We start from the raw sequence: 24,926 nt of genomic DNA, 5'->3' as shown, positions 1-24,926 counted from the left end.
CCCCCCCCCCCCCCCTCCACACTTCCGATCCTACGCGCCTGCTGAGAGTTTTCCTGTCCCAAGCAATGTCCTACAACTAGTATATCCCCATAACTTGTATTAACCTATGCTTGTAATTTACCATTTTAATTATTCGTTAGACACTGGATATATTTATGATATATAATTCTCATCATTTTCACTCTCACAGTTTGGTGTGCTTTAAATTTACCACAGTTAGGAATTTTTAAAAAACAACCAGTAAACGCTTAACATTAAGGCTTCCATACGAAAAGAGAATGTGTGTTTAACAATACCTCAGTACATTGTTTTATCAGTGCATGGCTATTAGGTGTCAAATATGTTTTTTGTGTTACTTCGCCTAGAAAATGAGAGAAGAAACCCACTTCCACTATAAATCAAAGACATCTTTTTCAAATTAAAGAGATAACTTTATGAATACAACACACAGATACATGTACATGTAGTATGAAACCATTAATGGCACATGACTGAGTTTGCTACATTGTAAGATGTTTCTGACTAATAAAATATTTTTACAATTAAACTTACAGATTAAATATATTTTCTTGTTTAGAATATCAGTGTCTACATATTCAATGTGTTTCTGGTCATCTTAATATTTACAAGAAGCCCAAACTGGATTTTGTCTTCAAATAATTTCGTACTTACAAAAAAAAATATTTTACGAAATAAAATGAAATTTAACCTAGTACAAATATTAGAGTAATCCGAAACACGTTTAATATACAGCCACTAATATTTTATGCAGAAAAATGTATTTGATATGTAATAAAAATTCTCTGTTAGTCGATAACATCTTAATTGCAGCAAACTTAGGAATGTCCCTTTAATGGCCCATGACTAAAATTGTTTCCCTTGATCTTCCAACACTCCCATAGAAAAGATACACTTCAATAAATATTGAATTATTTATTGATATAAGCACTAGGCCTGACCGACTGATGAAAATTACACACTATATCATTCTAAAAACTCTTACAAAACAAAAAACCCAACTTGTCCCGTCGGTCTCCTAGGCTGAATAACACGTGCTTCATCCAGCACGCGCAAAACAACTCATCACTACGCCACCTATGGGAGCTCATCCCAAATCAAGGGAAAATAATTTCCGTCTAATTCTCTACGATCAAACGACGAAAATTACATTTATTTCAAGCTAAAGTAGAAATCCAAGATTCAAAATTCACAGAGGCAGGCAGCAAATGTCACAATACTAGTATATTCTAATATTCAGTTTCAAAAGCAGTTTTTGCTTTCATCTAATTTTGGACAGTATTTTCGAAAGGCTTTTTAAAAAAAAAAAAGTGTGATTTTCAAAATGATAATATAAACATTATGGGCTGAATTTATGAAGCCTGTTTTTCTTAAACACAGCTGTTTAAGCATTGTAAATGCATGTAGTTATACATGTGTAAGACATAACAGGCTTTGTAAATTCGGCCCTATGCTTTTATCTATGTTGTCTCAAGCCTTCTGCACTAATGGGGGCAAGTGATAGCCCTGTAGTAAAGCATTCGTTTGATGCGCGGTCAGTCTAGGATCGATCCCGTCAGTGGACCCATCGGGCGATTTCTCGTTCCAGCCAGTGCTCCACAACTGGTGTAACAAAGGTTGTGGTATGTACTATCCTGTCTGTGGGATGGTGCATATAAAAGATCCCTTGCTGATAATAAAAAGAGTTGCCCATGACGTGGCGACAGTGGGTTTCCTCTGTCAATATCTGTGTGGTCCTTAACCATATGTCTGATGCCATATAACTGTAAATACAATGTGTTGAGTGCGCCGTTAAATAAAAACATTTCCTTCCTTATCTATGTTGTCTCAAGCCTTCTACACTGCTGTTAGAACATCAAGTTCCACTACAAGAGTAATCAGAAATCTAACTTTGACACTGATTTCTAGAAAGACCGGCCTCGGTGGCGTCGTGGCAGGCCATCGGTCTATAGGCTGGTAGGTACTGGGTTCGGATCCCAGTCGAGGCATGGGATTTTTAATCCAGATACCGACTCAAAACCCTGAGTGAGTGCTCTGCAAGGCTCAATGGGTAGGTGTAAACCACTTGCACTGACCAGTGATCCATAGCTGGTTCAACAAAGGCCATGGTTTGTGCTATCCTGCCTGTGGGAAGCGCAAATAAAAGATCCCTTGCTGCCAATCGGAAGAGTAGCCCATGTAGTGGCGACAGCGGGTTTCCTCTCGGGATCTGTGTGGTCCTTGACCATATGTCTGACGCCATATAACCGTAAATAAAAAAAATGTGTTGAGTGCGTCGTTAAATAAAACATTTCTTTCTTTCTTTCTGATTTCTAGAACTGCTTCTCTTTTGTAGTATTTAATTCCAGTTTCAAATCTGAGAGGCAAAGATTGCTTCCCAGTGCACAACATGAATTTTGAGCCTTGAAATGTGAATGCAAAAACTACAGCCATTAGACCTTTTCAGGTTCAAATGTCAGCATCCATTAGCAATAAAACATCTGCGGTCTCACCCCACAGTCAGTAATTTAAAGCACAAACACTACGTTCTCTAGGGACCAGAAATAAATGACGTCTAACACAAATTCTGTCAGGGATCATTTGTTGGCCATAAATGATGCAGGTGTAATCATTACTACAGTATACTGACGATCAAAATAAAGAAGACTGATCAGTTCTGACAAAGAGTAAAAAATGACACAAAACACAAGTTGAAGCAAGTGTTGTATTTTGAGAGCATATAATCGTTTGGTGAAATATGAATACTGTATATATAATAATTACTGTTACAGAAAAATCAACCTCCACTGATTTGAACCAGAGACCCTCAGTACGAGAGTCCAGCGCTCTACCAACTGAGCTAATAGGGAAATTCCCACTAGCTACTGCTAGTAGGAGCGCTTTATACCAACACTACTACGGTTGTGCAGTATATGACAAGAAATGTAGTGAATATAACTCCCATACATATCACATATTGTTTATATACATAATATGAAATATAAAACCTTTACCGTACCGTTATACAGGTACACATACTCATGTTATAATTTTATTATTGTTGTATATTGTAAGATGATGATTCAAGGTACCCCAACCTTGACATTACCAGTGAAAAAAACTACAAAAAAACACTACTACATTTCCATCAGATATGTTCAGAAACTGCACTAGAGGTAAAATGTGTGATTTCACATGAAACAGTTTCAGTATACTTTCTTTCGATCATCAGTATATACACAATACATAAAAAAGAAACCATATGGGTGACATTTTGGTTTATTTTTCATTTACGAGAAAAACAATCGCCTTCAAGTACTGGGAATCCTTTTTAGTGTCGCTAATCAAAGCTTACAACTGACATTTCTGCTTCATTTTCTTTTCTTAAAACAGGAGACCAGTGGTTGAGCTTCAGACTTAATCACCTTCAGTGGAACAGTCTATTTGCTTTTTCCAATCCATCCATGCCACCATGACTGGCATATAATTAATGTCTGTCGGTGGAAAAGTACGCTGGCTTCAGTGGTGTCATGGTTAAGCCATCGGAAATAAGGCTGGTAGGTACAGGGTTAATAGTCTGGTACAGGCTCCCCACAGAGCGAGCTTTAACGACTCAGTGGGTAGGTGTAAGACCACTACAGCCTCTTCTCTCTCACTAACCACTAACCACTAACAACTAACCCACTGTCCTGGCCCCATGCTTATAAACCTTAAAGTCTAGACTTTAATAAAGTCCAGACTTTAACGTCATGGCAACACCATTCAAATAGCATTACATTAAAGTCTGGACTTTACTAAAGTCTAGACTTTAAGTTTTATAAGCAATGGGCCCTGGACAGACAGCCCAGATAGCTGAGGTGTGTGCCCAGAACCTTAATTGGATATAAGCATGAAACTAATTTTAAGTAAAATGGAAAAGTGCATATGAAAGACAACTGCTACAACATACAGGTAGAAATGAAGGAAATGGTTTATTGAACGACGCACTCAACACACGTACAGGTAGACTTCTATTGTGTTTTAACAGTAAATTTTTTAATATGCAGATTTTCCACAATCAGAACAGTGCCAGACCTCACCGTATAAAAAAAAATGAAGGGGAGTGATTAAATGGGGAGGGACATAGCCCAGTGGTAAAGCGCTCGCTCGATGTGCGGTTGGTCTGGGATCGATCCCCATCGGTGGGCCCATTGGGCTATTTCTCATTCCAGCCAGTGCACCACAACTGGTATATCAAAGGCAGTGGTATGTATTACCCAGTCTGTGGGATGGTGCATATAAAAGATCCCTTGCTGCTAATCGAAAAGAGTAGCCCATGAAGTGGCGACAGCGGGTTTCCTCTCTCAATATCTGTGTGGTCCTCAACCATATGTCTGATGCCATATAACCATTAAAAAGAATGTGTTGAGTGTGTTGTTAAATAAAACATTAAACACATTATTGATTAACTGCTTCCTCTAACTTAGATTTATGGGGAGCCATTTAAAATACTAACTGAATCACGTTCATACCATACGTCTTCCCTTTCTAAGGATGCTGAAAATTACTCTCTTTGAACTAGCCTCAGGGGAAGTTAAGAAGTTTGTTTTGTTTAACAACACCACTAGAGCACTTTGATTTATTAATCATCAGCTATTGGATGTCAAACATTTATTAATTCTGACTCGTAGTCAACAGAGAAAACCCACAACATTTTTCTAAGTCAGCAAGGGATCTTTTATATGCACTTTCGCACAGACAGGAAAAGCACGTACAGTTGTGGTGCACTGGTTGGAATGAGAAAAAAACCCAATGAGTTGAACAGATTCACTGAAGTGGTTTGATCCTATGACGCAACTGACTGAGCTAAATCCTGACCCTTACAGTTGTTTCTGCTAAATCTTACTGAAAATAGCTCTTGAAGAATACTTGTACATGTATATGTATCACTTCTGTTTCACATAAATTTAATTTTCAGCCACTGTACACACACCAGGATAACCAGAAGTCCATTGCATCTGCCAAAATTGATAACATGAGTAAGAAGTTGCATGTATAATACAGTAAAACATGGCTATCTCAATGCTGAAGGGATTGAACCGAACAGCTCCACATAGTGGTAGGTCGAGATAAACATGGTAGTTTTTAGTGAAAATTATGCTATGTCACCATTTCTTGAACTTAAGATTTCCTTGTCGAACCAGATAACAGGGATCGAGATAATCCCCCCCCCCCCTCATTGAACTAAGTAAGTTAACACTGTCAAAAATATTTTTACACTCCCCAATAAGTGTCAGTACCTTTAAATATAATAGTGCAAAAATAAAAATAATGACTCTTGCTGAAATTGCCAATTCTGTCTTAAGCAGTATTTTACTGTGCTTCCAAATCTTTGAATATGGGAAAAATTGACCTGTTGCAAGCAAACATCTATCAAGAACAAGTATGTAATATATAATAGACCAAGCATCTGGCCAGAGGGTGCAGTACTATAGATTAAAATGCCAAGCTGGTCTGAATCTGACAAGTCTTATTATGGTGCCTATTAATGTAAAGGTCTCACTGACAAATAGAATTATAAAGAGGTCAGTTCTCTTAAAGTTATTAAACCTAGTTTCTTAGACACAAGCCTTTTCTGTTGAACATATAAATGCACTATGGATGACCAGAAACACAATGGATTTGACAAAATTTATCATTTTAAGAAAGAAGTTTAAGTAATATGTAATTCAATGGTAAAAATACTATCTACAATATATGTTGCCTATGAACTAGGGTCACCACATACAATAGGCTACACTGAATGATTAGCTCTGTTATTTGTACCTTCCCACAGAGACAGGACAGCACATACCACATCCTTTGCTGTAGCAGTCATGAGGCACTAGTCACAATAAGGTAAGTTACTATACAAACACCAGTTCAATCAAAGCACATTACATTTGCCAAAATTAATAATGTAATAGAGAAGTTGCAAGTATAATACACTAAAATGTTGTCATCTTGATGTTGAAGGGACCAAACCAAACATCTGCACATAACACTGGGTTGAGATAAACAGTAGCTTTTCAACCAACCTTTTTGGTGAAAAGTTCTTGACCTCAAGATTACCTGTGCTAACCAAAATAACCATATTTTACTGTTTAATTTGACAGGTTAACAAAAGTTGTAAAAGCCATAAATATGTTACACTGCATAATATGAGTGTCAGTACCTTTAAATAATAGTACACAAACAAACACATTAAATAACACTTACTGGTTGCCTAACTAGGGACTGATCCTAAGATCAGTGTTTCTCAAGGACACAATCTATCACATCCCACCCATTCTGTCTTAGTTAAGAGATCATCTTTTGACATACCATTACCCAGACTTGTCAGTTAAAGTATATATAGTAACCGGAAAATTGGATTGCCTATGGTATTTTCTGTGCTGACTATCACATTAATGATAAGTACTATACTCTGTATAGGAGAGTGCATTGAATCATCGGTTGTGTCATGTATCATAGAATAGATATGGTATTTAAAAGCACAGTGTTTGTTGGCAAAATTTGAACCTAATTCTCCAATTCACATGGCATACTCGGCCACTGGGACTTCCAAAAAAAGGAAGCCCAGAAAACATAGTTAAAAAGATGTACTGTCAAGCAAATAGTGTAAGATATCAATAATTAAACAGTGTCTCATAACTGAACATCAAAGGGCATGCCTCCATATTGGCTACTTCTAGTACAAAGCAGCAAAGGATATCTTTAGTATACTATAAACACTTTCCAATACACAGGACAGCATATGTTTTTATATTTCATTTCATTTCAACTTATTTTCGAGCTTATATTCAATTAAGGTTCAGGCACGCTGTCCATGGCACACACCTCAGCTGTCTGTCCAGGACAGTGAGTTAGTTGTTAGTGGTTATAGCGAGAGAGAAGACGGTGTAGTGGTCTTATACTTACCCATTGAGTTGTTAAAACTTGCTCTGGGTGGGAGCCGGTACCAGGCTGTGAACCCTGTACCTACCAGCTTTAGTGGTTAGTGAGAGAGAAGAGGGTGTGGTCTTATACCTTTCCACCGAGTCATTAAAACTCACTCTGGATGGGAGCCGGTACCGGGCTGTGACCCTGTACCTACCAGCCTTAGTGGTTAGCGAGAGAGAAGAGGGTGTAGTGGTCTTATACCTTCCCACCAAGTCATTAAAACTCACTCTGGATGGGAGCCGGTACAGGGCTGTGACCCTGTACCTACCAGCCTTAGTGGTTAGTGAGAGAGAAGAGGGTGTAGTGGTCTTATACCTTCCCACCAAGTCATTAAAACTCACTCTGGATGGGAGCTGGTACAGGGCTGTGACCCTGTACCTACCAGCCTTAGTGGTTAGTGAGAGAGAAGAGGGTGTAGTGGTCTTATACCTTCCCACCAAGTCATTAAAACTCACTCTGGATGGGAGCCGGTACAGGGCTGTGACCCTGTACCTACCAGCCTTAGTGGTTAGTGAGAGAGAAGAGGGTGTAGTGGTCTTATACCTTCCCACCAAGTCATTAAAACTCACTCTGGATGGGAGCCGGTACCGGGCTGTGACCCTGTACCTACCAGCCTTAGTGGTTAGTGAGAGAGAAGAGGGTGTAGTGGTCTTATACCTTCCCACCAAGTCATTAAAACTCACTCTGGATGGGAGCCGGTACAGGGCTGTGACCCTGTACCTACCAGCCTTAGTGGTTAGTGAGAGAGAAGAGGGTGTAGTGGTCTTATACCTTCCCACCTCACTCTGGATGGGAGCCGGTACAGGGCTGAGTCATTAAATACCTTCCCACCGAGTCATTAAAACTCACTCTGGATGGGAGCTGGTACAGGGCTGTGGCCCTGTACCTATCAGCCTTATGTCCAATGGCTTAATTAACCACAACACCACCGAGGTCAATGCTTATATATTAAAGATCCCTTGGTAGAAGAAACCTATGCCAAGGCAGAACTTCTTTTCTTTCTCTTGACCATGTTGACAAAATAGCCAGGTTAGATACCAAAATAGCCATAGTTTTAAAATGTGCTGAAGTGTTGAATAAATATTGTATTCCATGAATGAACAACTTTAAAAAGTTAAAGTTGAAGGGTTTTTTGTTTATCAACACCACTAGAGAACATTTTATTTATTTCATCACTGGATGTCAAACATTTGGTAATTCTGACATAAAGGGTAGAATGTACAAAACCTGTTTTAGACTTACACTCGTGTAACTACGTATGTTTACTATGCTTAAACACCTGCATTTAAGAAAAACAGACTTCATAAATTTTGCCCATAGTCTTAGAGAGGAAACCTGCTACATTTTTTCATTAGTAGCAAGGTATCTTTTGTATACACCATGCCAAAGAAAAGATAAGCACACACCAAGACCTTTGATATACCAGTCATCATGGACTGGCTGGAACGAGAAATAGCCCAATGCACCCACCAATGGAAATAAATATCTATTACTATAGTTCTTCCCACCGGCAAAATTATTTTAATTATTAGTATTACAGTGGGAAAAACTGATTTAAATATGGATTGTAATAAGGGATTTCCACCAGACTGCAAGTCCTGTCAGCAGTGATCCATGAAGATGTAACATTTGGAAGCTTTTGCTGCCAGCATCAGGCAAAACAGTTAAATGAGCAATCCTACTTCGCAACATAACATCCATTGCATGGCTACTTTGATTCATACAGCTCTTAAGCTTATAAACAAGCAACTCAAGATAACTCATTCTGACAGTAATATGGAATGTCCACAAACCTAACTGACCATTAGCTGGATGACAATGAACAAACAACACACTATTAAAAAGCAGCCAAAAATATTGTTAGTGAAAAAATCCACGCCCACATATAGTGCAAAGGTCTCTATATTTTCATTTCTCTCAAGCTAACAATGTCAGTCTAGGATGGGGTAGGGGTATGGGGGTTTGGTCAATACATTCTTAACTTGGCAAGAAAAAGGTTTCCAATAATCAGGTATGGATCCAAGAGGTTTGATGGAGGTGTGTGCACCTCTCTCCCAAAACTGTAAATGTAAGTCTGTTATTTTTTTCTTTTTCAATAGGTTCTTAACTCTTGACAAGGAAAATGGTTTCCAATAATCACGTATGAATCTGAGAGGTTTAATAGAGGTGTGCACCTCTCCCCTAAAACCTCTACGGTTCCCTGAAAATCCAGTGTTTAACTATATTGTATATAATAAATTTATTAAATTAAAGGCAGGGGATCTTGATTGGATATTTTTTTTGAAGATTATATATCAAGTGTACTTTAGGATACTTTAAGTGCCCTTTTTTAAAAAGTTTCATGTCCATCCTGGACAAATCCAAGGTCTATTTTCCATGGGTATGTATTTTTAGCATTGCACAGGCTTGGTACAAGCAAAGAAAATAGACACATATTGTTTTAAAATAATTCTATGAAAGAAAGAAAGAAATGTTTTATTTAACAATGTGCTCAACACATTTTATTTACAGTTATATGGTATCAGACATATGGTTAAGGACCACACAGATACTGAGAGAGGAAACCCACTGTCACCACTTCATTGGCTACTGTTTTCGATTAGCAGCAAGGGATCTTTTATATGCACCATCCCACAGACAGGGTAGTACATACCATGGCCTTTGATATACCAGTCGTGGTGCACTGGCTGGAACAAGAAATAGCCCAGTGGGCCCACCGACAGGGATCGATCCCAGAACGACAGCACATCGAGTGAGCACTTTACCACTGGGCTACGTCCCACCCCTAATTCTATGATTATCAAGAGCACTGCTTCCATATGAGCAATACAGTTCATAGTAACTGTGTCCATGTCATCTGATCATTTATAGGATGTTTTTCTTCTCCCCACAAAAATTAAATTACTTTGACATTCCAGTTTTTCCATCCTTGTCATGCTAAATCTAGAGAAAAAGCCAACACACTGTCATAAGGTCTGGAAGGCAGACACATTTTCAACACTAAACTGACATTTAACATTTGTGTGGATTATGGCATAAACAAATGGCAAGAAAATATATCACTCACTGCTGCACAGTATCATATTACTATTAACTAAGTGATTTAGCACTCACTAACTAAAGAAAGAAATATTTTATTTAATGACACACTCAACACATGTTATTTACAATTATATGGCGTCAAACATATGGTTAAGGACCACACAGATAATGAGAGAGGAAACCCGCTATCGCCACTTCATAGGCTACTTTTTTCGATTAGCAGCAAGGGATCTTTTATATGCACCATCCCACAGACAGGATAGTACATACCATGGCCGTTGATGCACCAGTCATGGTTCACTGGCTGTGACGAGAAATAGCCCAATGGGCCCACCGCAGGGGATCGATCCTAGACTGACTGCGCATCGAGCGAGTGCGGTACCACTGGGCTACATCCCGCCCCCTCATACTAACTAATACAAATGTCAGTACTAAATTTGACGTTATTATAATTTGGCAAACTTATAACATGAAACAGCTAAAAGAATTTGTATTTATGTGTTTTTTATTTCTGGAATAAATATAATTTCTGTCAGTTGATCACAGAGAATTAGACGGAAATTATTTCCCCTTGATTTGGAAGTAGCTCCCATAGGTGGCGCTTCGGTAAAGTTAATGCTGCACTTGCAGTTTGTAACACGTGTCATTCAGACTAGGAGACCGACATTCATTCATTCATTCATTTCAACTTATTTTTCGTGCTTATATCCAATTAAGGCTCAAGCATGCTGTCCTGGGCACATACCTCAGCTATCATGACAGTTGGTTAGTTGTTAGTGGTTAGAAGAGGGTGTAGTGGTCTTACACCTACCCATTGAGTCGTTAAAACTTACTCTGGGTGGGAGCCAGTACTGAGCTGCAAACCATGTACCTACCAGCCTTATGTCCGATGGCTTAAGGAGACCGACAGGGCAAGTTGAGTTTTTGTTATTTTGTATAAGAATATGTTGAAATATTACTTAACAGACATTGTGTGAAGCAGTACCACTATGTATTATTATGTTATATATATACTCAGTTGGTCAAGCCTAGTGCGTTAACAATAAATGAGTTGATATTTATTATATTATGTGTATGTTTTCAATGGGAGGGCTTTGGAATTAAGGTAAAAACATTTATCTGATTTAATAATATGATGGTTAAAAGAATCAATTGTCATCAATGGGTTTGAGGTTCTCTTGCCTATGTGGTATCAGCAGGTATCCTATCATTTTCTCATTCCAGCCAGTGCATCATGACTTGTATATCAAAGACTGTGGTATGCGCTATCCTGTCTGTGGTATGGTGCATATAAAAAATGCCTTGCTACTAATGGAAAAATGTAGCAGGTTTTCTCTCTAAGACTATATGTAAATATTACCAAATGTTTGACATCCAATAGCGGATGATTAAAAATCAATGTGCTCTAGTGGTGTCCTTAAACAAAACAAACTTTTTAAAACTCTGAGACTATATGTCAGAATGACCAAATGTTTGACATCCAATAGTCGATAATTAATAAATCAATGTGCTCTAGTGGTGTTGTTAAACAAAACAAACTTTTTAAAACTCTGAGACTATATGTCAGAATAACCAAATGTTTGACATCCAATAGTCGATAATTAATAAATCAATGTGCTCTAGTGGTGTTGTTAAACAAAACAAACTTTTTAAAACTCTGAGACTATATGTCAGAATGACCAAATGTTTGACATCCAATAGTCGATAATTAATAAATCAATGTGCTCTAGTGGTGTTGTTAAACAAAACAAACTTTTTAAAACTCTGAGACTATATGTCAGAATGACCAAATGTTTGACATCCAATAGTCGATAATTAATAAATCAATGTGCTCTAGTGGTGTTGTTAAACAAAACAAACTTTTTAATCTCTCAAAATTATATGTCAGAATGACCAAATGTTTGACATCCAATAGTCGATCATTAATAAATCAATGTGCTCTAGTGTTGTTAAAAGAAACAAACTTTAACTTGTTTTAGGTATCCTTTGTTTGTCTCCTGACCAAGAGTTGAAATAATCATATGTTAACCACAAAAGAGTTACACGTAGTCTAAATTTTTTTATGATTTCTGCCTCAACTGAATATTATGCTGTGACACGTACAGTGTTTACTTGTGAGCAATCACTGATGAAAACCACATTTGTAAATAAAATTATAGGACTACTCTCTCTCTCTCTCTCTCTTAATTATGCTGCCTGAAAGGAAATTCCAGACTAGAATTTTTGCCCCCAAGGGAAAGTTAGGCTATTCAGAAATAACATCCGGTGTACAGATCATACTGATGATGCAGATGACATGCGTATAAAAGCCTTGTGAATGCCATTAGTAGACGGTGAAGTCAGATCAGGATTAACCCTTATCCGGCTAACATACAGGCAATTACAAGGGAATTATCGCGTTGGTGCAACAACATTGCAGGACATTGCTTCAACCCTTTTCCGGCTAATGTACGGACAATTACAAGGGAATGATCACGTTGGTGCTACAACATTGCAGGACATTGCTTAACCTTTTTCCAGCTAACATATGGACAATTACAAGGGAATTATTGCGTTGGTGCTACAACATTGCAGGACATTGCTTCAACCCTTTTCCGGCTAACGTACAGACAATTACAATGGAATTATCGCGTTGGTGCTACAACATTGCAGGACATTGCTTCAACCCTTTTCCAGCTAACATATGGACAATTACAAGGGAATTATCACGTTGGTGCTACAACATTGCAGGACATTGCTTAACCCTTTTCCAGCTAACATACGGACAATTACAAGGGAATTATTGCGTTGGTGCTACAACATTGCAGGACATTGCTTAACCCTTTTCCAGCTAACATACGGACAATTACAAGGGAATTATTGCGTTGGTGCTACAACATTGCAGGACATTGCTTCAACCCTTTTCCGGCTAACGTACGGACAATTACAATGGAATTATCGCATTGGTGCTACAACATTGCAGGACATTGCTTCAACCCTTTTCCAGCTAACATACGGACAATTACACAGAAATTATCGCGTTGGTGCTACAACATTGCAGGACATTGCTTAACCCTTTTCCAGCTAACATACGGACAATTACACAGAAATTATCGTGTTGGTGCTACAACAATGCAGGACATTGCTTCAACCCTTTTCCAGCTAACATACGGACAATTACACAGAAATTATCGTGTTGGTGCTACAACATTGCAGGACATTGCTTAACCCTTTTCCAGCTAACATACGGACAATTACACAGAAATTATCGTGTTGGTGCTACAACAATGCAGGACATTGCTTCAACCCTTTTCCAGCTAACATACGGACAATTACACAGAAATTATCGTGTTGGTGCTACAACATTGCAGGACATTGCTTCAACCCTTTTCCAGCTAACATACGGACAATTACACAGAAATTATCATGTTGGTGCTACAACAATGCAGGACATTGCTTAACCCTTTTCCAGCTAACATACGGACAATTACATAGAAATTATCATGTTGGTGCTACAACATTGCAGGACATTGCTTCAACCCTTTTCCAGCTAACATACGGACAATTACACAGAAATTATCATGTTGGTGCTACAACATTGCAGGACACAAAGTTAAAAGTTAAAGTTTGTTTAGTTTAACAACAACACCACTAGAGATGTAAAATATTTGGTAATTTTGACTTAAAGTAAATTTTTCCAGTAGTAGCAAAGGATCTTTTATATGCACCATCCTACAGACAGGATAGCACATACCAATGTCTTTTATATATAATTTGTGATGCACTGGCTGGAATGATGCAGAACATTGTATGACAACACTGTGTACCGGTATATTTATTGGTCTACATGGATGGCAACACTGTGTACCGGTATATTTATTGGTCTACATGGATGGCAACACTGTGTACCGGTATATTTATTGGTCTACATGGATGGCAACACTGTGTACCGGTATATTTATTGGTCTACATGGATGGCAACACTGTGTACCGGTATATTTATTGGTCTACATGGATGGCAACACTGTGTACCGGTATATTTATTGGTCTACATGGATGGCAACACTGTGTACCGGTATATTTATTGGTCTACATGGATGGCAACACTGTGTACCGGTATATTTATTGGTCTACATGGATGGCAACACTGTGTACCGGTATATTTATTGGTCTACATGGATGACAACACTGTGTACCGGTATATTTATTGGTCTACATGGATGACAACACTGTGTACCGGTATATTTATTGGTCTACATGGATGGCAACACTGTGTACCGGTATATTTATTGGTCTACATGGATGGCGTTTTAACCTGGGTTAAAAATATCATGGCTAAAAGCACATTTATGATTCAGGTGGAATTGAAAAAATACTAAATTGTCAAATTCAATGCCTGACAACCAAAGTTTGTTTTGTTTAACGACACCACTAGAGCACATTGATTTATTCATCATCAGCTACTGGATGTCAAACATATGGTCATTTTGACACAATCATAGAGAGGAAACCTGTTACATTTTTCTATTAGTAGTAAGGGATCTTTTATAAGTACAATCCCACAGACAGGATAGCACATACCACAGCCTTTGATATACCAGTCGTGGTGCACAGGCTGGAACAAGAAATAGCCCAATGGGCCTACCGATGGGGATCGATTCTTGACTGCCCGTGCATCAGGTGTGGGCTTTACCACTGGGCTTATCTTTTATCTCTGCCAGTTGGCTCTACATTGTTATCATGGAGACACGCAATCCTGAATGAAACTGTAAACTGTTTTCTCAGTTGATTTATCCTACATACACACATCCTACAGAAATGATTTCCAATAGAGACAAATTAATAAAAGGATAATCAAATATAGAGTTTAGTAGGATATACAAATTGAGAAGATATATATATACAGTCGAACCTGTCTATGGTGGCCACTCGTGGGACATGACAAAAGTGGCCGCCATAGAGAGGTGGCCGCTGTATGCAGGTCATATATAAGTCCGAATTTTTTAAAACAATTACACGTATGTTGCAATAGAACTATTGAGGAGCCATATACATGTGCAAAAACGTAATTAAAAACAAGACAAAAAATTATCATCTATATGAAATTTTATTAAGTGAAAAAGAGAATATTTAACAAACAACAGAATAATGGAGCACTGTTCTGCACATTAAAGTCACTGATTATCCTTTAATGTTCACTTGCTAAAGAAGTCACGTATCTTGCTTTGTTTGCACGTTTGACACGTTGACACGTTGACACGTTTGACACGTTTAATTCCAGTTGTTTTAGGCTAGATACCCTCTTATCAACTGCGTTTAATGACCACCGCCGATGACTAGTACATCGCACCATTAATCCAGATTAAAAACACTTGTTAATTAACGAACACAGCTAAACGACCGACGACCTTTAAAGGACCGCTGTTTATCAAGCCAATTGGTTATATCAACAAAAACATCTTACGTTTTTTTTTACGATTGCCGATATTTCTTTATAACTTGCACTAAAAAACAATTGTGGCAGCGATAGCAGGTTCATTTTCACTTTTTTATGACAAAAGTGTGGCCGCTGGCCGCGTTGAGCAGGTGGTTGCCATATAGAGGTAAAATATATAGTAAAATTCATTGGGGGGATCTCAGGGTGGCCGCCATGGACAGGTGGCCGCCATATGGAGATGGCTGCAAAGGCAGGTTTGACTGTATATATAATTTCATTCTGTGCTATTGTAAGTATTGCTGTTTTATTTCTATTGTGACCAATGGTTTTACTAACTGTACATAAAAACAGAATGGGATGGGACATAGCCCAGTGGTAAAATGCTCGCCTGATGTTCAGTCAGTCTAGGATCGATTCCTGTCAGTGGGCCCATTGGACTTTTTCTTGTTTGCAGCCAGTGCATCATCATGACTGGCATATCAAAGGTCATGGTATGTGCTATCCTGTCTGTAGGATGGTGCATATAAAAGTCCCTTGCTACTAATGGAAAAATGTAGTGGGTTTCCTCTCTAAGACAACATGTCAAAATAACAAAATTACAAAATGTTTGACATCCAATATAGCCAATGATTAATAAATCAATGTGCTCTAGTGATGTTTTGAAAGAAAACAAAAACTTTAACTTCAAAAACAGAACATTTTGGTTATTTCTTTTTCTATTTACATCAAGACAAACAAAAATTATTGAATTTTTTTTATGATGGTTGGAATGGGTATATAGACCCCACCAACTGTGTTACAATGTCTCTAGTTATACTGATTCCACTTTCCTTGTGTAATGTAACCAGGTACAGATAGGTAACCTTTTCTTGTAACTAATACTAATACATCAATGACAAACATGTCTGAGATTGCTGACACTGCAAATGTCGACCGTTAATACAAGACTTGCACTATGTGGAACAACCAGGAACAAGATTTTACCTATTTTATTGATAGCAACTAAATTGTAAAGACAAGAGAGACAGACAAAATATGAGAAAAAAAGGAGATTTTAAAAATTAAATCTGAAGTCAAAATGGACTCTTCTTCATGATGATAATGATAATGATAATAATGTTGTCATTATTTATAAAATGTACTCATTTACTGACAAGAATATTTATTCTTTCCAGAAGTGTTAAGAAATAAACAGTGAAACAAATAAAAAATATTTATATGACACAGTGTGTGGGGGAATTTTGCCATGCTCATATACCACGAAGGTTTCAAGCATGTCTGTCCCAGGTTCCATATCTGGAAGAGACATATGTTTGACACTACATTATTATTCTTAGTCATCCTATATTTTAAAATAAAATATTGCCCAAATAGTGTATAGCACATAACATTTAATAATACATAAAAATAATAAGAAGAATTTTGCATAATTAAATGTCTCGCTTACCATAAACAAATTTGGTGTACTGTGATGAACATCAATATATGTTGTGCAATATTAACCAAGTTTCATTGACCGTATACTTATTGTTTGTGAAAAACTGATGTAAACGTGAAACTTTAATGTTAAACTTTAACACAAAAGTTGAAGCCATAACCACCACCTACAGAAAAGTAATACCTGTATATCGCACCTTTTTATTTTGTTAAGGCGAGACAATAATACTAATTTCATAAAAAACACACAAAAAAACCACCATATTAGACCCCCAGTAAAATACTACATTGTTACCTTTGAAAACGTTTCCAAAAATTATTCATTATAAAAGTATTAATACTACACACTCATCGCGTGAAATCTCTATAACAAGGCCTTTTTAAAAAAATTACATTTAAAATCTAAATTATATTAGACCCCCAGTAAAATATTACATTCTTACCTTTGAAAACGTTTCCAAACATTTTTCATCACTAAAGTATTAAAACTACACACACATTGCATGAAATCTCTATAACAAGGCCTTTAAAAAAAAACCCCCACAAATTCAAAATCTAAATTATATTAGACGCCCCGGTAAAATACTACATTCTTACCTTTGAAAAAGTTTCCAAAAATTATTCATTGCAAAAGTATCAAAACTACTTTTGAACGAAAATTCCTTGAAAGTGATAACACTATCCAAATAAGCCAAATAGCAGTACACAGATTCACAGATACACCGTACTCCTCCCAATTATCAAACTAGATTTCCCGAAACAGCTTACTGGTTGAAAAGACGTCTCCACAATAGCCGTACAAACTTAAGCCATGGAGTGGCAAGGGTACTGTGTGTTGTATATGACAATCAGAGGACTGTGTGCAGGCTCCTGTATCGAGTGAGATCAATATCGTACCAGCATTTATGATGCACTCGAACCGTATGACATGACATGACAAGACAACAATGTTGACAGGAGGAGGATATTACCTCTGCTGGGAAGAAATGGAAAGCCATTTCTGTCGATATGAAATATTTCAATAACTGTCTATGTAATATTTTCATTCAGCAGTTAAATAATGCAGTCAAACTAGACCTTTATAGTGATATGAAATATTTCAACAACTGTCTATGTAATATTTTCATTCAGCAGTTAAATAATGCAGTCAAACTAGACCTTTATAGTGATATGAAATATTTCAACAACTGTCTATGTAATATTTTCATTCAGCAGTTAAATAATGCAGTCAAACTAGACCTTTATAGTGATATGAGATATTTCAACAACTGTCTATGTAATATTTTCATTCAGCAGTTAAATAATGCAGTCAAACTAGACCTTTATAGTGATATGAAATATTTCAACAACTGTCTATGTAATATTTTCATTCAGCAGTTAAATAATGCAGTCAAACTAGACCTTTATAGTGATATGAGATATTTCAACAACTGTCTATGTAATATTTTCATTCAGCAGTTAAATAATGCAGTCAAACTAGACCTTTATAGTGATATGAAATATTTCAACAACTGTCTATGTAATATTTTCATTCAGCAGTTAAATAATGCAGTCAAACTAGACCTTTATAGTGATATGAAATATTTCACAACAACTGTCTATGTAATATTTTCATTCAGCAGTTAAATAATGCAGTCAAACTAGACCTTTATAGTGATATGAAATATTTCAACAACTGTCTATGTAATATTTTCATTCAGCAGTTAAATAATGCAGTCAAACTAGACCTTTATAGTGATATGAAATATTTCAACAACAGTCCGTGTGATACGTTTTAAATGTTGCAGGTAATATGAATGAATGAATGAATAGATGAATGAATGAATGAATGAATGAATGAATGAATGAATGAATTGAATGAATTGAATGAATGAATGAATGAATGAATGAATGCACGATTGCTTGGTTGGGGTCAGTGAGTTGGTTGGTTGGATGATTGGCTGGTTGGATGGTTGGTTGGATGGATGGATGGATGGATGGAGGGATGGATGGATGGATGGATGGAGGGATGGTTTAGGGAGGGATGGATGGAGGGAGGGAGGGATGGAGGGATGGATGGATGGATGGATGGAGGGACGGTTTAGGGAGGGATGGATGGAGGGAGGGATGGATGGAGGGATGGAGGGATGGAGGGATGGAGCGATGGAGGGATGGAGTGATGGAGGGATGGAGGGATGGATGGATGGATGGATGATGTAATGAATAAATGAAGGAATAAGTTAATGAAGGAATTTATTATGTAATAAGGCATTGGTTGGGACAGGGGAAAAAACAATGGATCCACTGAGATTGAAATCAATTTGACAAAACACTGGGGTAAATATTTCAAAATGTTACATAAATATACTGACGTCCAAAAGAAACTTTACAAGGCTTGAAATTGAATTATTAAAAATCAGAAAACGGTACAGTGGGATATGAAAGTATCATGAAGTTCAACATATTTAAGTTGCAATGCACTTCGTGATACATGTACAGTGTTTGTAAGGTGGTTTCTAAATTGGTTCTTTTTGATTAGCAACAATAGTTATCAAATTATTCAGATTTTATGGATGTAAAGTTTCTTTTAGATTTCAGTATAGAAGTCGGTTCATATAATGTTTGACCTACAGTAGGTGGTTTGTTTATGTGAATTATTCTTTACAACTAGATTACATCAAGTCATTTAAAAAACTAAACCTTTTATAGAACAATACACACTACATGCATTTTTGGAATAATTCAATAAAGTTCTGGTGGTCCTTAAGATTGCTATTTTAATTTTCAAAGATAACAATTCATCACGAAATTTGGAATGTTAGATTTTTGACATCACAGGATGCTGTACAGTTATAAAAGATAGAAAGATAATATTTGGTATACAAACAGGACAAAAAATACTTAATTATTTAATTTTAATAACAAAAAATATATATATACAATGCTCGTGTAGCAAACATCTCACTATCGTTTTCTCGTCTTCTAGCCATGGTAAAGGATTATTACATGACAGAAAAAATAATATCACAAATAAATCTGCAAGGGGACAACAATATTAAAAAATGGTGCCTATTTGTTGCGGTATTAGAAGCCAGTGAATAAATATTCTTCTTTTCCGTTTTCTTTTTATTAAGGTTGATTTAATCAACTGGTTTTAATGCATTTATAATAATATATATTTATGCAAATATAGAAGTCGTGGAAATAAGAGATCTGCGGTGAAATAGCCCATGTGTTCAATTACATGTTATACCTCCCTGAATCATCAGCTGTACATGCCTTTACCTTCTTTTTTTCAAATACTTTTTGTATTCAATTACGTGCTGTGTGTATAGTGTATTGTTCTTTTTCTTCTTGTATTTTGTAATTTATGTTTTATAAACTGTACCTTTGCCAATAAATAAAATTTAAAAAAACAACAACAAAAAACCCCAATTCATCACATATTCTATTGGCAGTTCTTTTTTTTTCTCTCTTTTTTTTTTATCCCAATTCCCCCTTTCCTTTCTCTCCTTTGAATTCCATCTCATTTCTACCTGATCTGGCAACTCCTCCTATCTTTCAATTTCTTTCACTGTCCATCTCCACATCCTAGTCCTTGTCTCTCCAACCACAACAGGTGCTTTTCTCTTGTGGCTGTCTGTGCCACACACCTGCCATTCCCCATTAGCTTAGTCTGACCACTTTGGGGAGTGTTCAGTAGTTACTTCTGGCATTGTTAAGAGGCACTTGTAACCACCTACTATGCACCCCTACTACCGGCGGTCATTAGTTAGTACCGTGGGTCAGACCAGCTTTATTAGTGGCAGAGGATGAGGTGGGTGCAGGGAAATACACAGAGACTGCACCCATGGAGGAAGTTGAGACAGGTAGGTGATGATGTGGACAGCTCAGAAGACAGAGTCGGATGAAACTGACAGAAAGGGTTGAAACAGATTGAAATCATGGGAGAAATTGGAAAGTTTTTTTTATATTAAGATAATGAGAATGATAGGCAGAAGGTGATAGATGACACAGATGAATGAATGTGTGAGCCAGCTTTAACGGAATTTGAACCACTGTCATCAGCTTGATTGTCCAGCAGCTTATCCACTTGACCATGGAGTTCACTACTGGCAGTTCACTTCAATTTGAATATGTGTAACCAGTACACAAATAGATTGACGGTTTATATAAAATATTATATGATGAAAACACTGCACATCAGGTAAGTACTGGGATACATTTCACTCATGAATTAATATAAATCCATCTCTACTACATTAGATATATGAGACTGAAAGGTGACTTCTCAAATCAGGTGGCTACTTAATAAACTATAATTCCTCTGCAGAATTAAATATCTCGCCCACCATAAATGTTTTTGATGCACTGTGATAAACATCCATAGGTGCAACTATAAACCAAGTTTCATTGCCTTAGGACTAATATTTTGTGAGAAACTGATCTCAACATGAAACCTTTACATTAAACTTTAGCGCAAAAGTTGATGCCAGTGCTTTTGCCACCACCATTTGGAAAAGTAATGATTATATCTAGATTTTTTACTTCGTAAAGATGAGACAAAAACTCGTCTGTTTTGACATAACATGGCATCACATTTGACAAGAAGATATTTAGCAGTAGCTGGATAATAACAGAAGACTTTTATAATCAATATTAGATATTTCAATAACATATTATATTTACTTAAACTAATTCATTCACCCCAAAAAGGATAAAAATTAAATTATTATTGGAAAGCGGACAAAAAATTCTGAACCGATTCTGTAATCAATATTGTGATGACTCAGTCTTTATAGGATTTTAGTCAACTAATTTTATTATATATACTCTTCAAAAAAAGAAACGCAAAAGGGTACAAATGGGTTATAACTCCGATTTTATGTTTCCTACCAGTTCATGCTTTGTGAATATAAGGTCATTGCATGTCCCAAACACATTCCCACGGTTACATTCGATAAAACGCAACTACTGTACAATAAAGTTCCAAAATGTGAATATTCGCAAAAACGCAGCCACGTGCAAACCATGTCACCACTGCACGTGCGTTGTCTGCACGTGCAACATGAACACCGACAGTATAAAAGTGCAGGGTGTTCGCTTGCCTGGCCTCTGTATCTGGCCGACAGTTGACAATCCAGGACATGCCACGTCTCAGTGAACCGCAGAGAAACAATGCCATCGGCCGACTAGACGCAGGCGAATTCAGAACGGCCGTTGCCAGGGCATTCCATGTGTCCCCAAGCACCATCTCCAGACTGTGGGACCGTTACCAGCAACATGGATCAACACGTGACCTCCCTAGATCCAGTCGACCACGGGTCACTACCCCCGGGCAGGACCGCTACATCCGGGTACGCCACCTTCGGGAACGATTGACTACTGCCACCTCCACAGCCGCAGCAATACCAGGTTTGCGCAGGATATCCGACCAGACCGTACGGAACCGCCTACGTGAGGTAGGAATTCGTGCTAGATGTCCAGTTCGAGGTGTCATCTTAACACCACAACACCGTCGACTCCGACTGCAGTGGTGCCAGATTCATCGACAATGGCCTCAACTGCGATGGAGACAATTGTGGTTCAGTGACGAGTCCCGATTTCTGCTCCGACGTCATGATGGAAGATGTCGCGTGTATAGGCGTCGTGGTGAATGTTATGCGGCAAACTGCATGCAGGAAGTGGACAGATTCGGCGGGGGTAGTGTCATGGTGTGGGCAGCCATCTCACACACTGGCAGAACTGACCTGGTCCACGTGCAGGGCAACCTGAATGCACAGGGCTACATTGACCAGATCCTCCGGCCACACATCGTTCCAGTTATGGCCAACGCCAACGCAGTGTTCCTACATGACAACGCCAGGCCTCACACAGCACGTCTCACAACGGCTTTCCTACAGAACAACAACATTAATGTCCTTCCTTGGCCATCGATATCACCGGATTTGAACCCAATTGAGCATCTATGGGACGAGTTGGACCGACGCCTCCGACAGCGACAACCACAGCCCCAGACCCTGCCCGAGCTGGCAGCAGCCTTGCAGGCCGAGTGGGCCACCATCCCCCGGGACGTCATCCGTACTCTGGTTGCTTCAATGGGCAGGCGGTGCCAGGCAGTTGTCAACACACGCGGAGGCCACACCCGGTATTGACTCCAGATGACCTTGACCTTGGTGGTGTGTCCTATCACTTACTCACAATGGACTAGAGTGAAATGTGAACAATCCTGCAACATTTGGTAATTATCGGACTCACCATTCAATAATTAAATCAATTCTCCAAATGTTACAACAATGTGGTTTTGCGTTTCTTCTTTTGAAGAGTATATGTTGGGATGATTTAACAAAGCTTGTTTTTCTTGATTCTACAAAGCCTGGTTTTCTTAAATGCAGGTGTTTAAGCATTGTAAATATATGTTGTTACACATATGTAAAACAAAAAAAAGGCATTCTAAATTTGGCCAGAATTGTATGTTGCTACATCTTCAGCGGTAGTGTGTTGTCTAATTTGTACTGACCGCAATCACAAATAAATGTAAAATAAATAAAAAAGAAGAAAAAGAAAAAAAGAAGAAAGAATAATGCACTGGCATTTATTATAATGCAACATTAAAATAGTTTTCATATATCCCTTTATGACAGTGTTTTTTCAATGCCACAAAACAATCAATTGACCCTCACATCTTAACATCATTATGGGGTATTTGGGTTTCATATATAATAAAATAATATTACATACTATAATATTTTTAATACAATACATTTGACAGATGGTACAGATTTTAAAATTAATATTTTAAAATTCAAATGTTTTTTCTACATTTGTGAAAAATATAATTTAAGAAAACAAAATACCTGTTGTAATAAAAACAGTTAACAAAAACTGGTTTGAATTAAATTATGGTAAACAATGATGCCACGGCAATCAGACTGAAAAGTTTTCATTTAGAAATGTCATTTGAATAGGATATGTATAAAATACGTAATTACATTATTATATTTTCAATTGTGTAAATACATTTACTCAACAGATTGAGTAACCACATATTAATCATTATTTTGACAAAATACTTGGAGTAAATTGTGGTGAAGAGAGAGAGACTAGAGAGAGCGAGAAGAGCAGAGAGAGAGAGAGAGAGAGAGAGAAGAGAGAGAGAGGGGGGGAGGTGAGAGAGAGAGAGAGGGGAGGAGAGGAGAGGAGGAGGGGAGCAGAGATGAGAGAGAGAGATGAGAGAGAGCGAAGATAGAAGAAGAGAGAGAGAGAGAGGAAGAGAGAAGAGGAGAGGAGAGAGAGAGGGAGGGAGGGATAGTGAGTGCGAGAGAGAGAGAGGGGGGAGGGAGGGAGAGAGAGAGAGAGAGGGGGGAGGGACGGGAGAGAGAAGAGAGAGAGAGAGATATAGAGAGAGGGGAGTGAGGAGAGAGGAGAGAGATAGAGAGAGAGGGGGTTTCAGAGCGAGAGAAGAGAGGAGATAAGAAAAGAGAGGGAGGGGTGGGGGTGAGCTGGTGGGAAGGGGAGGCGGGGAAGGGGTTGGGGGGGGGGAGGGGTGGGTAGGGGGGGAGGGGGGTGGATGGAGGGAGAGAGAGATGTTATTTTATTTATTTAAAAATAGCCTTGCCTAAATGTCTCCCCAAATTTATTATCCCAATATTCTTAATTTTTGTTTTAAAACCAAGTTCATTTTGCCTAGGGCTTATTTTTTTTGGAAAATTGTCTTAACATGAAACCTTTACATTAAACTTTAGCGAAAAGTTGATTCCAGGCTTTTGCCACCCCATTTGGGAAAAGTAAGATTAAATTCTGATTTTTTACTTCTAAAGATGAACAAAAAAACCTTCTGTTTTTGCATAACATGGCATCACTTTGAAAAAGATATTTAGCATTACTGGACAATAACAAAACTTTTATAATCAATTAATATTTCCATAACATATTTATTTTACTTAAACTAATTTATTTACCCCTAAAAATTTAAATTTTTTAAATTCCCAAAAACTACCAGCCAATTTTTAACCACTTCAGGATTTTCCCCAAAAAGTAAAAATTTTTGGGATGATTACAAAAATTTTTCCCGATTTAACAAATTTTTTTCTAT

The 24,926-nt window shown here is 37.6% G+C and overlaps 1 protein-coding gene across 2 annotated transcripts in view; it reads right to left on the bottom strand.

Moving 5' to 3' along the window:
- Positions 1–24,926, bottom strand: part of LOC121380660 — a 520,238-nt gene that overhangs the window by 34,902 nt on the left and 460,410 nt on the right. The window lies entirely within an intron of this gene.

Source organism: Gigantopelta aegis, chromosome 9 (genome assembly GCF_016097555.1).
Source record: "Gigantopelta aegis isolate Gae_Host chromosome 9, Gae_host_genome, whole genome shotgun sequence".
In the NCBI taxonomy this organism is placed as follows: domain Eukaryota; kingdom Metazoa; phylum Mollusca; class Gastropoda; order Neomphalida; family Peltospiridae; genus Gigantopelta; species Gigantopelta aegis.
This window is presented reverse-complemented; position numbering and strand designations above follow the sequence as displayed.